This window comes from Triticum dicoccoides, chromosome 4A, assembly GCF_002162155.2.
Source record: "Triticum dicoccoides isolate Atlit2015 ecotype Zavitan chromosome 4A, WEW_v2.0, whole genome shotgun sequence".
NCBI lineage: Eukaryota > Viridiplantae > Streptophyta > Magnoliopsida > Poales > Poaceae > Triticum > Triticum dicoccoides.
Window position 1 is genome coordinate 658,954,733 of NC_041386.1, and position 14,002 is coordinate 658,968,734.

At 41.5% G+C, this 14,002-nt stretch overlaps 1 pseudogene; it reads left to right on the plus strand.

Annotated features, from left to right (window-relative positions):
* The first annotated feature begins 630 nt into the window (after positions 1-630).
* On the plus strand, positions 631-4,975 carry LOC119287778 (annotated as a pseudogene).
* The last annotated feature ends 9,027 nt before the right edge of the window (positions 4,976-14,002 follow it).

Below are 14,002 nucleotides of genomic sequence, written 5' to 3' on the forward strand. Positions count from 1 at the left end.
CAATTAGGTAAACACACATGACAGCTGTGATTTTTTGCTAGATGGTATCTGCAGTTGCGCGTACGTGGCAACCAGATAAACAAACATGACAACTGTGATTAACAATACATAACAACTATGGTTGAACCACACGTGGCAATTAGGTAAACACACATGGCAACTACCGTTTGACCATATGTGGCAAGTAGTTAATCATACACAACAACTACGATTTGATTACACGCGACAACTACCATAAATTAGACATGACAACTATAGTTAACCAAAACAGATAGAGTTGTCATGCTTTTACAACTACCCTTGCCATTTCGCATAACTACATCTGCCAACTAGGATGGCAACTAAATCGTCATCCTGCAGTGTACCTAAGGTAGCTGCGCCAGGACGTGTGGGCATTTTTGCTTCGTGCCACACATGCGGGGTGAAGATGAATAGTACTTGTTGGCATGTAGCACGAAGTAGCCGCGCCTACACGTATGGGCAATCCTAATGTCCACTATACACGGTATGTGGGCGCATGTCGAATATACCACACGTGTGACAGTTATCGGCGTCCTTTGTTTTTTTACATGCCGGCTTTTCCTGAAATAACAAATATGCCCCGCTGACAAGTCTCCTCTCCACCATCTCTTTCCCGCGTCCCATTCCCCGGATCTGAGCAAACCCTCACCCCGCCGCCCAGCACGGCCGTGGCCGGCGAGATGCCTGACGCCGATGGAGGTCCGCCTGGCGCTCCACCAGCCAGTGCGGCACCTCCGGGTGCTCGTCCACCTCTGTCCAGTCGCCACGGCGAGCAGTCTGGTTCCTCCGGTTGCCGCCGCCGCCGCCACGTGGGGGTCAGAGTATCCGGCACTACCGGCGGGCACCGCCTACTCCGGCTTCGTCTCCGCGGGGCCATGTTCCGCCGCCCCGCCGTTCTGCGCTCAGGGCTACCAGCCCCCGTAAGGTACGGCCGGGGAACCTGGTCTGGTGAATCTGTCTTGTGTCCCTGATGTGTTGCAAACTCATGCCTTTGGAGATATCAGGAGTGGGAGAAGAACAGTAGAAATCGTCGCAGCGTAGAGTGATTTTTTTTTCGCAACCTGGAAACAGCCTCTTACAGAAATGTAGGGAAAGGCTGCGTACTATAGACCCAAAGTGGTCGGACCCTTCCCTGGACCCTGCGCAAGCGGGAGCTACATGCACCAGGTTGCCCTTTTTTTTTTACCACCTTACACTTGTTCGTGCGAAGCAGGGGAATCTTTTTTTATGCACTTATAATTATAATGGTTGGGCTGAGATGGAGGTTCCAGAGTAATGTCATGTGAGGAATCAATCACGACGTAGCGGCATGTAGAAATATGCTGTCTCTGGTGCCAAGTAGGAGTCAGAGTGTTATTCAGTTATACACAAGCTTGTTTCTCAAAAAACTTTGCTTCTAAATGTAATGTAAAACGGAAACATGAAATGTGCTGCTCGGGCAACAGGAAGAGCGTCCGATATAAATCAGTAAAAGTGATATGTTAGTCGTAGTGGGCAAGAATGTTTGCCATTTTAGCTTTACATACAGAGCAACAAAGGATGTTACTAATTTTTTTGTTTTCAAATATATCTTCTCCTTAATGATTGTGTACTTAAGTTTTAAACATCACTGCCAATAAGTAATTAATAGAGATATTTCATCCGAAGAGTTGAATGTAAAACCCCGAAATGACAAATATATGCAAACTGAAACATGCTACTTAATGTTATTCTGGATTGGAGGTAGTACTTCCCTACAGTTTCTAGAATGAGTAGCAAAAGAAATATGGAGTGTACTATTAGTAGTGACCATTTTTTGGTCTACTGCCCAGCGGATATGCATAATTCATCATTTTTTTTTTGTTTTTTGTCTAAATCGAATTTGAACTTAGATTCTTGTCTGATGGGAAAAGACATGAAATCTGAGAAAAACTAAGAGACACATTCATATTTTCTATTTTATAAGACGACATTCATCTCAGTTTCATCATCTGATTCAGATATTGCTGGATCAAAATGTTTGTAATAATTGGATCAAACTCTCAACTAACTACTGATATATTCTCTATGTGATGGAAGTTTTAAGGGATTTTTCCTAAATGGCATTTGCATTAGTTTGTCATCTACTCATATGCTGTGGCCAAATGACCGATATCAATTATCAACTGCTATAACATGCATATGGCCCAGATAGATTGGTATGTACATGATACACGTCTCTGTCGCTCCTTACAGGTCAGGAGCTCTTACTACTTGTCGCTGTCACGCTAATCCTGCAGCATAGTACCACCGCTTATGGGTCTGGGTCTTCTGAGAGCATCAACATGGCACGGTCTGGCTGCCCAGACAAGTGTGGTAACGTCAGCATCCCGTACCCGTTCGGCACTGGAAAGGGCTGCTTCCAAGAACCATTTAATGTTACATGCCATGAGAGCAGGGCATATCTGGCCTCAACCGGAGTTCGGGTACTAGACATCAATCTTACCTTGGTGAGGTTCGTGTTCAGAACCCAAATATAGCATCGCAATGCAACTACACGAATGGCACCAATAGCACCAGTTTGGCTGGCTTAAGTCTTGATCCTTTTCATAAGGTTTCCAACACCAAGAATCATTTGATATCGATTGGGTGTAGTATGCTTGGAATGATCCTAGGAGTGACCAAGGGCAAGAACCAGCTTGAGTTACCCATTGTCAACTCATGCTTTTCATTCTGCACTGACGCAAGTAGCGTCGATAATAGCACAGAATGCGCTGGCATGGGTTGTTGCCAGACCCCCTTTCCAGGAAACATCAGCTCCTTCAACACCTCATGTACACCAATACCACCTATATACAATGCTACCATCCAGTCTTTTAGCCCATGCAGCTATTCATTCATCGCGGAGGTGGACTCGTTCAAGTTTGATCGTTCATATGTCAGCTCTACAAATTTCAGAAGTAAATATACTGAGGGTTTTCCTTTGGTACTTGATTGGGTTGTTGGTAATGGAAGTTGTTCGGAAGCCACCAAGACGGGGTCACAGTATGCCTGTCAAGCCATGAACAGCCAATGCATTAATGTGTCCAATGGCCCTGGTTACCGCTGCAACTGCTCTCAAGGTTATGTGGGCAATCCTTACCTACAAGGAGGGTGCCGAGGTATGCACACGCATCTCGCAAAATCAACCTATAATTTCTTCTTTATCTCCATTCTTTTTGCGGGGAATTTCTCCTCTATATATATCAACTTTATTGCTCTTGGAATGTGATATTCATGTTGACGTTCTCCTCACTTCCTTGAAATGACAGACATCAATGAGTGCGAACCTCCAAACCAGTCTTTGTATCCTTGCAAAGGTAATTGTAGAAACACCGATGGGAGCTACACCTGTTCATGCCCATCAGGATTCAGGAGTGATGATCCAAAGAGCATACCCTGTGTTAGAGCTGACCCAAATAAAGCTCTGAAGGTAGCCTTAGGTATGGGTTATAAGAAATCAAAATATTTTGCATAGCAATTGTTCACACATTGCTTGATAAAAAACAGAAAGCTTCTTTTTCTTTATGCCAATCATATAAGTCCGAGTAGAGTACAGTTTGTATAGATGTCATGTAGTAAAGCAATGGTGAGATGACACAATACGTGGAACTATTTTTTAGCCAAATGTGGGCAATGTCTCTAGTTGAACTGATGTAACCGTCATGATTTCAGGCACATCCGCCGGTGTCGTCTTCCTCATGGTTTGCATGTTTGCTCTACGGGCTGAATATCAGAAAAGGAAGCTGGCAAAAGAGAAGGAAAGATTCTTCGATCAGAATGGTGGTCAGATACTGTACCATCAAATTATGTCAAAACAAGTCGATACATTGAAGATATTCACGCAGGAAGATCTGAAGAAGGCTACAAACGATTTTGACAAGAGCAGAGAAGTGGGCAAGGGGGGTCACGGCACTGTCTACAAGGGCATTCTTAAGGATAACAAGGAAGTAGCCGTGAAACGCTCAAAGATCATGAATGTGGCCGAAACTGACGAGTTTGTGCAGGAGATTATTATACTTTCACAAACCAACCACCGTAATGTGGTCAGGCTTTTAGGCTGCTGCTTAGAGGTGGAAGTTCCGATGCTGGTCTATGAATTCATCCCGAATGGCACTCTCTTTCATTTTATCCATCGTAACTACGGAAGTCCACCTCCCTCGCTGGACATCCGTCTCAGGGTCGCTCAAGAATCTGCTGAAGCACTGGCGTATCTGCATCTGTCCATGAACCGCCCTATAGTACACGGAGATGTTAAGTCTATGAACATTCTCTTGGATGAGAACTACATGGCGAAAGTGACCGACTTTGGGGCGTCAAGGATGCTCCCCAAGGATGAGGTTCAGTTCATGACACTAGTGCAGGGCACCATGGGTTACCTGGACCCTGAGTACCTGCAGGAGCGGAAGCTAACAGAGAAGAGCGACGTTTACAGCTTTGGCGTTGTGCTGCTGGAACTGATCACGGGGAAAACAGCCATCTACCACGACGGCCCCATGGAAGCCAAGAACCTCGCGTCGTCCTTCCTGCTTGCGATGAAGGATGGGGGCCTTGATGGCATCCTGGATGCTAGCATAGTAAGCGCCGGGATGGAGACGCTGTTGGGAGAAGTTACCGAGCTGTCGAGTATGTGCTTGAGCACCAGGGGGAAAGAGAGACCTTCCATGACCCAGGTGGCTGACAAGCTAAAGGCTCTGCGAAGCACCTGGAGGGAGAAACTGGTGCTCGAGCATGGCCAATCAGAGAGTCTGGTCATTGGCTTCTCCGCTGCACCTTTAATGCTTTGTGTTCCTCCGCAGTCGAGCATGTTCTCGACTGGGGCCCAGATCTCTGAAGTAGGTATAGAGACACCCAGATGATAGTTTCAATTGATTATTACACCATGCGAGTGGTATTGCGAAGAGTGTTCGAGGCCTGGCGCTTCTAATATATTATCTATTTATCTATTTTTTAGAAGTATACTATCTGTATTTGTGACGTTAATGTAGAAGTTGGAATTGGTTGTCACAACATTTATAGAACGGTGTTGGTTATGGGATATTTGACCTTGTTCGTTTATTGTTGTGTTGCTTGCTGCCTTTCATTCACCCCTTTTGGCAGTTGCTCTGTACTGATTATTTTGTATAAATTTTGAGAGTAAGATGGATACACCGTCATTGAATTTATTTTGTTTGATCTTAATTCAATTAGACCATTTGTACTCTGGAAACATGTCAGGCTCTTTCAAGCTGGCCGGCCTATATATGTAGTCCTCTGTTGAGTGAAAGGGGTTATTACGCCATTGAAGTTGTCAAAGGGGTTAAAATACGGTCATTAGTTCATTAACTGTGTGTTTGAAATTTCAAGTCGGTGCGTGGGCTCATCTACACCCGGTGAACAGTAAAAAAAGCAGAAACGTAAAAAAAACGATTTTTGTGTGGTCCAAGTTGCTCATGTGGTGATGTTTGTACAAATTTTTGGGATGTTTGGACATTCCAGGAGCTTGGAAAAAAAGGACAATATCGAGTGTGAACAATATTGTTTTCAAAAGTTTCTCAGACACCTGAAATTTTTCTTTTTTTGCCACAAGTTTCTCAAATGTCCAAACTTAACCAAATTTTGCAACGGACATCACACATATGAGCATCTTGCACCACAGAACCAAAAATAGATTTTTTAATGCTATTTATGCATATGAGCCCATGTTTGGATAAAAGAGACGCGTTGAGCTAGGTAAAAAGATAAGACTCAAGAGTAAGACGGATAAAAAAATATGACCATTTGAAAGGGAGGGAGGGATGCCTTCTCGATTACTGAGGGGAGGTGTCCGCACACGAACACCTCATTGTGTACCCTCGACACCGGGGGTGATGCACCGCAGCTCACGTCGAAAGAGACCCGTCCGGAAGCGTGATACGCGAGCAATCCAGCGGGCGCTTTTATAGACCCGAAACCCCACATGCCCAGGAGGGACCCCATCAAGGCGCGCGACGGCTATGGGCTGCCTAGATCGACTTGATCGCCCCTAGGGCCTTGAGGTTCGCCGCCCTGCAAAAAGAAGAACTAATAAAGAACAAGAAGAAGAAAACATGGGAGAAGATAAAAGTTAAGGCAGAAGATGATAGATTGATTTGTCGATTGTGTGTTGTTCAATTGGTTGTCATCTCTCATTTATTTATGAGGCGGCTAGACTTCTCGTACAAGAAAAGGACTCCAAATCACGTCCAAATCTTTCCAAAATTAACCGAACTCGGATTTAGGTAAGTCTGGAACATCAGTTCGGTTTTTAGGTCCCACAGGTCACAAACGACCTCGGATGAAGATGAGCTAAAAAGCAAATTTGACTATTTCGACGACCCGAACAACTTTCGTGTTGAATGTTTTCGATTAGGAGCCATCTTGAGGCGGAATATCTCACGCAAAATAGCCGATTGGTGGCACTACCCATCAGACATGTATCTGGTGGGGCGCGCCATATTTTGCCTTCTGGCAGGGCTGCATTCCGATGGCTCTAACTTTTGCATACAAAATCGGATAGGACAATTTTGTATCAAAATCGACCATTTCGACGAGACGCACAACTTTCGTGTTGAAACATTTTCCATCAGAGGCTATCTTAATTGAGTTTCATGCCATTATTTAATATAATGTTGCTACCTCTTGAGCACTGTGTTGGATTTCCCCGAAGAGGAGAGGATGATGCAGTAAAGTAGCGTAAGTACTTTCCTCGGTTTTTGAGAACCAAGGTATCAATCCAGTAGGAGACCACGAACAAGTCCCTCGTACCTACACAAAACGATAGCAACTCGCAACCAACTCTTAGGGGTTGTCAATCCCTTCACAGTCACTTACGAGAGTGAGATCTGATAGAGATAATATTTTTGGTATTATTGATAGATAGATGCAAAGTAAAAAGTAAAGGCAAAGTAAAAACAAAGCAAGTAAATAAAGTGATATAGATTGATATGATGAGAATAGACCCGGGGGCCATAGGTTTCACTAGTGGCTTCTCTCGAGAGCATAAGTATTCTACGATGGGTGAGCAAATTACTGTTGAGCAATTGACAAAATTGAGCATAGTTATGAGTATATCTAGGCGATGATCATGTGTATAGGCATCACGTCCAAAACAAGTAGATCGAAATGATTCTGCATCTACTACTATTACTCCACTCATCGACCGCTATCCAGCATGCATCTAGAGTATTAAGTAAAAATAGAGTAACGCCGTAAGCAAGATGACATGATGTGGAGGGATAAATTCATGCAATATGATAAAAAACCCATCTTGTTATCCTCGATGGAAACAATACAATACGTGCCTTGCAACTCTTTCTGTCACTGAGTAAGGACACCGCAAGATTGAACCCAAAGCTAAGCACTTCTCCCATTGCAAGAACTACCAACCTAGTTGGCCAAACCAAAAAGATAATTCGAAGAGACTTACAAAGATAACTCAATCATACATAAAAGAATTCAGAGAAGAATCAAATATTTTCCATAGATAATACTGGATCATAAACCCACAATTCATCAATCTCAACAAACACAACAAAAAAAAGATTACATCGAATAGATCTCCACGAGAGAGGGGGAGAACATTGTATTGAGATTCAAAAAGAGAGAAGAAGCCATCTAGCTACTAGCTATGAACCCGAAGGTCTGAAGTAAACTACTCACACTTCATCGGAGGGGCTATGGTGATGATGTAGAAGCCCTCCGTGGTGGATGCCCCCTCTGGCGGAGCTCCGGAATAGGCCCCAAGATGGGATCTCATGGATACAAAAAGTTGCGGTGGTGGAATTAGGTTTTGGGCTCCTGTTCTGATCGTTCGGGGATACGTAGGTATATATAGGAGGAAGGAGTACATCGGTGGAGCTCCGAGGGGCCCACGAGGTAGGGGGCGCGCCCAGGGGGGGCGCCCTCCACCCTCGTGACCGCCTCTGGCACTGCTTGAAGTAGGGTCCTAGCCTCCTGGATCACGTTCGGTTGGAAAATCACGATAACGAAGGTTTCATTCCGTTTGGACTCCGTTTGATATTCTGCTTCTTTGAAATACTGAAAAAGGCAAAAAACAACAATTCTGGGCTGGGCCTCCGATTAATAGGTTAGTCCCAAAAGTAATATAAAAGTGGAAAATAAAGCCCAATATAGTCCAAAATAGTAGATAAAGTAGCATGGAGCAATAAAAAATTATAGATACGTTGGAGACGTATCAGGCATCCCCAAGCTTAATTCCTGCTCGTCCTCGAGTAGGTAAATGATAAAAAAAATTGATGCGGAGTGATACTTTGGCATAATTTCAATGTAAATCTTCTTAATTGTGATATAAATATTCAGATCCGAAAGATTCAAGAAAAAAGTTCATATTGACACAAAAATAATAATACTTCAAGCATACTAATCAAAGCAATCATGTCTTCTCAAAATAACATGGCAAAAGAAAGTTCATCCCTACAAAATCATATAGTTAGGCTATGCTTCATTTTCGTCACACAAAGATGTTCCCAACTTTTATACCCCCGATGACAAGCCAAGCAATTGTTTCACACTTAAATAATCTCAAACTTTTTCAACCTTCACGCAATACATGAGCGTGAGCCATGGATATAGCACTATGGGTGGAATAGAATATGATGATGTGGATTATGTGGAGAAGACAAAAAAGGAGAAAGTCTCACATTGACGAGGATAATCAACGGGCTATGGAGATGCCCATCAATTGATGTCAACATGAGGAGTAGGGATTGCCATGCAACGGATGCACTAGAGCTATGAATGCTCAAGAAAAGAAAACTAGTGGGTGTGCATCCAACTTGCTTGCTCACGAAGACCTAGGGCATTTGAGGAAGCCCATCGTAGGAATATACAAGCCAAGTTCTAAAATGAAAAATTCCCACTAGTATAAAAAGACAACTTATGAAACTCACTACATGAAAAACAAGGTGCTACTTTGAAGCACAATATATGAGACTTACATGAAGAACAAGGTGCTACTTTGAAACACAAGTGTGGAAAAAGAGATAGTAGCAGTGCCCTTTTTTTGGGCCTTTCTCTTTTTTTATTTGGGCAATGCTCTAATAATTATGATCATCACACTTCTATTGATTACAACACAAGGATTACAACTCGAAACTTAGAACAAGGTATGACTCTATATGAATGCCTCCGGCAGTGTACCGGGATGGTGCAATGAATCAAGAGTGACATGTATGAAAAATAATGCATGGTGGCTTTGCCACAAATACGATGTCAATTACAAGATCATGCAATGGCAATATGACAAAAGTAATGCATGTCATGATGATGATGATGGAAGTTGCATGGCAATATATCTCGGAATGGCTATGGAAATGCCATAATAGGTAGGTATGGTGGCTGTTTTGAGGAAGATATAAGGAGGTTTATGTGTGATATAGCATATCGTATCACGGGGTTTGGATGCACCGGCGAAGTTTGCGTCAACTCTCAAGGTGAGAAAGGGCAATGCACGGTATCGAAGAGGCTAGCAATGGCGGAAAGGTGAGAGTGCGTATAATCCATGGACTCAACATTAGTCAAAAGAACTCATAAACTTATTGCAAAAATTTAGAAGTCATCAGAAATTCAAGTACTACGTGCATGCTCCTAGGGGGATAGATTGGTAGGAAAAGACCATCGCTCGTCCCCGACCGCCACTCATAAGGATGCACAAGCCAGGTACACTTCATGTTTCAAATTTGTTACACAACTTTAACCATACGTGCATGCTACGGGATTTGCAAACTTCAACACAAGTATTTCTCAAATTCATAATCACCCAACTAGCACGACTATGATATTATCACCTCCATATCTCAAAACAATTATCAAGCATCAAACTTATCTTAGTATTCAATTCACTCAAAAGAAAGTTTCACATTCTTGAACACCAAGTATATTAACATTAAGCAAAATACCATGCTATTAAAGACTCTCAAAATAATCTAAGTGAAGCATGAGAGATCAAATAGTTTCTTTAAAACAAATCCACCACCGTGCTCTAAAAGATCTAAGTGAAGTACTAGAGAAAAAATTATCACGCTCAAAAGATATAAGTGAAGCACTATGAGCAAAACTATCAAGCTCAAAAGATATAAGCGAAGCACATAGAGTATTCTAACAAATTCCAATTCATGTATGGCTCTCTCAAAAGATGTGTACAGCAAGGATGATTGTGGTAAACTAACAAGAAAAAGACACAAATAATACAAGACGCTCCAAGCAAAACACATATCATGTTGGTGAATAAAAATATAGCTCCAAGTAAATTACCGATGAAAGTGGACGAAAGAGGGGATGCCTTCCGGGGCATCCCCAAGCTTTGACTTTTTGGTGTCCTTGGATTATCTTGGGGTTCCATGGACATCCCCAAGCTTAGGCTCTTGCCACTCCTTGTTCCATAATCCATCAAAAGAATTCACTGAAAACTTGAAAACTTCACAACACAAAACTCAACAGAAATCTCGTGAGCTCCGTTAGAGAAAGAAAACAAAGACTACTTCAAGGTACTGTAATGAACTCATTCTTTATTTATATTGGTGTTAAACCTACTGTATTCCAACTTCTCTATGGTCTATAAACTAATTTACTAGCCATAAATTCATCAAAATAAGCAAACAACACACGAAAAACAGAATCTGTCAAAAACAGAACAGTCTGTAGCAATCTGTAACTAACGCAAACTTATGGAACTCTAAAAATTCTACCAAAATAGGAAGTCCTGGAAAATTTGTTTATTGATCAGCAGCAAAAAGAATCAACGCAAAATCACGTTCCTGTGATTTATCATAATTATATTCGTGCGTGAAAAGTTTCTGTTTTTCAGCAGAATCAAATCAACTATCGTCGTAGGTTATCGTATAGGTCCTACTTGGCACAAACACTAATTAAAACATAAAACCACATCCAAACAGAAGGTAGATGGATTATTTCCTAAACAGAAGCAAAAACAAAAAACACAAAACAAAATTGGGTTGCCTCCCAACAAGCGCTATCGTGTAACGCCCCTAGCTAGGCATAAAAGCGAGGATAGATCTAGGTATTGCCATCTTTGGTAGGCAATCCATAAGTGGCTCTCATGATATATTCATATGGTAATTTTATTTTCTTTCTAGGGAAGTGTTCCATACCCTTCTTTAAGGGAAATTGGAATCTAATATTCCCTTCCTTCATATCAATAATTGCACCAATCGTTCTAAGGAAAGGTCTACCAAGAATAATAGGACACGAAGGATTGCAATCTATATCAAGAACGATAAAATCTACGAGCACATAATTCCTATTTGCAACAATAAGAACATCATTAATTCTTCCCATAGGTTTTTTAATAGTGGAATCCGCAAGATGCAAGTTTAGAGAGCAATCATCAAAATCACGGAAATCTAGCAAATCACATAAAGTTTTGGGAATAATAGAGACACTAGCACCCAAATCACATAAAGCATGAAACTCATAATCTTTAATTTTAATTTTAATAGTAGGTTCCCACTCATCATAGAGTTTTCTAGGGATAGAAACTTTCAACTCAAGTTTTTCTTCATAAGATTGTATCAAAGCATCAACAATATGTTCGATAAAGGCCTTATTTTGATTATAAGCATGAGGAGAATCTAGCACGGATTGCAACAAGGAAATACAACCAATCAAAGAGCAATTTTCATAATTAAATTCCTTGAGATCCAAAATAGTGGGTTTAGCAACATTACGGTTTTTATTTATTTTAATCCCACTTTCATCAATTTCATCATCAAGATCTAGAAACTCTGAATTCTTAAAACGCCTTCTAGGTAAAGGAAGATAATCTTCAGATTCATCAAGATTCATATTGCAAAACAAATATTTAATGGGGGACACATCAATAACTTTTAGATCTTCATCTTGATTTTAATAGGGATTGGAAGAACACGCTTTAATAAAGGCATCTTTGGAAGCACGCATCCTACCGGTTCTTTCCTTGCACTCATCAATGGAAATTCTCATGGCTTTGAGAGACTCATTGATATCATGCTTAGGAGGAATAGATCTAAGCTTTAAAGAATCAATTTCAAGAGAAATTCTATCAACGTTCCTAGCCAAATCATCAACTTTAAGCAATTTCTCTTCAAGCAAAGCATTAAAATTCTTTTGTGAATTCATAAACTCTTTAACACTACTCTAAAATTCATAGGGCATCTTATTAAAATTTCCATAAGAGTTATTGTAGGAATTTCCATGATTATTAGAAGGATTACTAGGATAAGGCCTAGGATTAAAATTCCCTCTATAAGCGTTGTTTCCAAAACTATTCCTACCAACAAAATTCACATCCATAGATTCATTATTATTCTCAAGCAAGGTAGATAAAGGCATATCATTGGAATCAAGAGGAGTATTTTTAGGAGCAAACATCTTCATAAGTTCATCCATCTTTTCACTCAAAACATTGATTTCTTCTATAGCATGCACTTTCTTACTAGAAGATCTTTCGGTGTGCCATTGAGCATAATTAGCCATAATATTATCAAGCAATTTGGTAGCATCCCCTGACGTAATTTGCATAAAAGTGCTTGCCGCGGCCGAATCTAAAAAATTTCTAGAAGCAAAATTCAATCAGGCATAAAATTTTTGTATGATCATCCATAAATTCAAACCATGAGTAGGGCAATTGCGAAGCATTAATTTCATTCTTTCCCAAGATTGGGCAATATGCTCATGATCAAGTTGTTTAAAATTCATGATGTCGTTCCTAAGAGTGATAATCTTAGCGGGAGGAAAATACTTAGAGATAAAAGCTGAAGGAAATATGCCCTAGAGGCAATAATAAAGTTATTATTTATTTCCTTATAATCATGATAAATGTTTATTATTCATGCTAGAATTGTATTTACCGGAAACATAATACATGTGTGAATACATAGACAAACAAAGTGTCACTAGTATGCCTCTACTTGACTAGCTCGTTAATCAAAGATGGTTATGTTTCCTAACCATGAACAATGAGTTGTTATTTGATTAACGAGGTCACATCATTAGTAGAATGATCTGATTGACATGACCCATTCCATTAGCTTAGCACCCGATCGTTTAGTATGTTGCTATTGCTTTCTTCATGACTTATACATGTTCCTATGACTATGAGATTATGCAACTCCCGTTTACCGGAGGAACACTTTGGGTACTACCAAACGTCACAACGTAACTAGGTGATTATAAAGGAGTACTACAGGTGTCTCCAATGGTCGATGTTGGGTTGGCGTATTTCGAGATTAGGATTTGTCACTCCGATTGTCGGAGAGGTATCTCTGGGCCCTCTCGGTAATACACATCACATAAGCCTTGCAAGCATTACAACTAATATGTTAGTTGTGAGATGATGTATTACGGAACGAGTAAAGAGACTTGCCGGTAACGAGATTGAACTAGGTATTGGATACCGACGATCGAATCTCGGGCAAGTAACATACCGATGACAAAGGGAACAACGTATGTTGTTATGCGGTCTGACCGATAAAGATCTTTGTAGAATATGTAGGAGACAATATGGGCATCCAGGTCCCGCTATTGGTTATTGACCGGAGACGTGTCTCGGTCATGTCTACATTGTTCTCGAACCCGTAGGGTCCGCACGCTTAAGGTTACGATGACAGTTATATTATGAGTTTATGCATTTTGATGTACCGAAGGTTGTTCGGAGTCCCGGATGTGATCACGGACATGACGAGGAGTCTCGAAATGGTCGAGACATAAAAATTGATATATTGGAAGTCTATGTTTGGACATCGGAAGTGTTCCGGGTGAAATCGGGATTTTACCGGGTTACCGGGAGGTTACCGGAACCCCCCGGGAGCCATATGGGCCATCATGGGCCTTAGTGGAAAGGAGAAAGGGGCAGCCCAAGGGGGCTGCACGCCTCCCCCCTTCCCCTAGTCCTATTAGGACTAGGAGAGGTGGCCGGCCACCCCTCTCCCTCTTTCCCCCTTGGGAATCCTAGTTGGAATAGGATTGG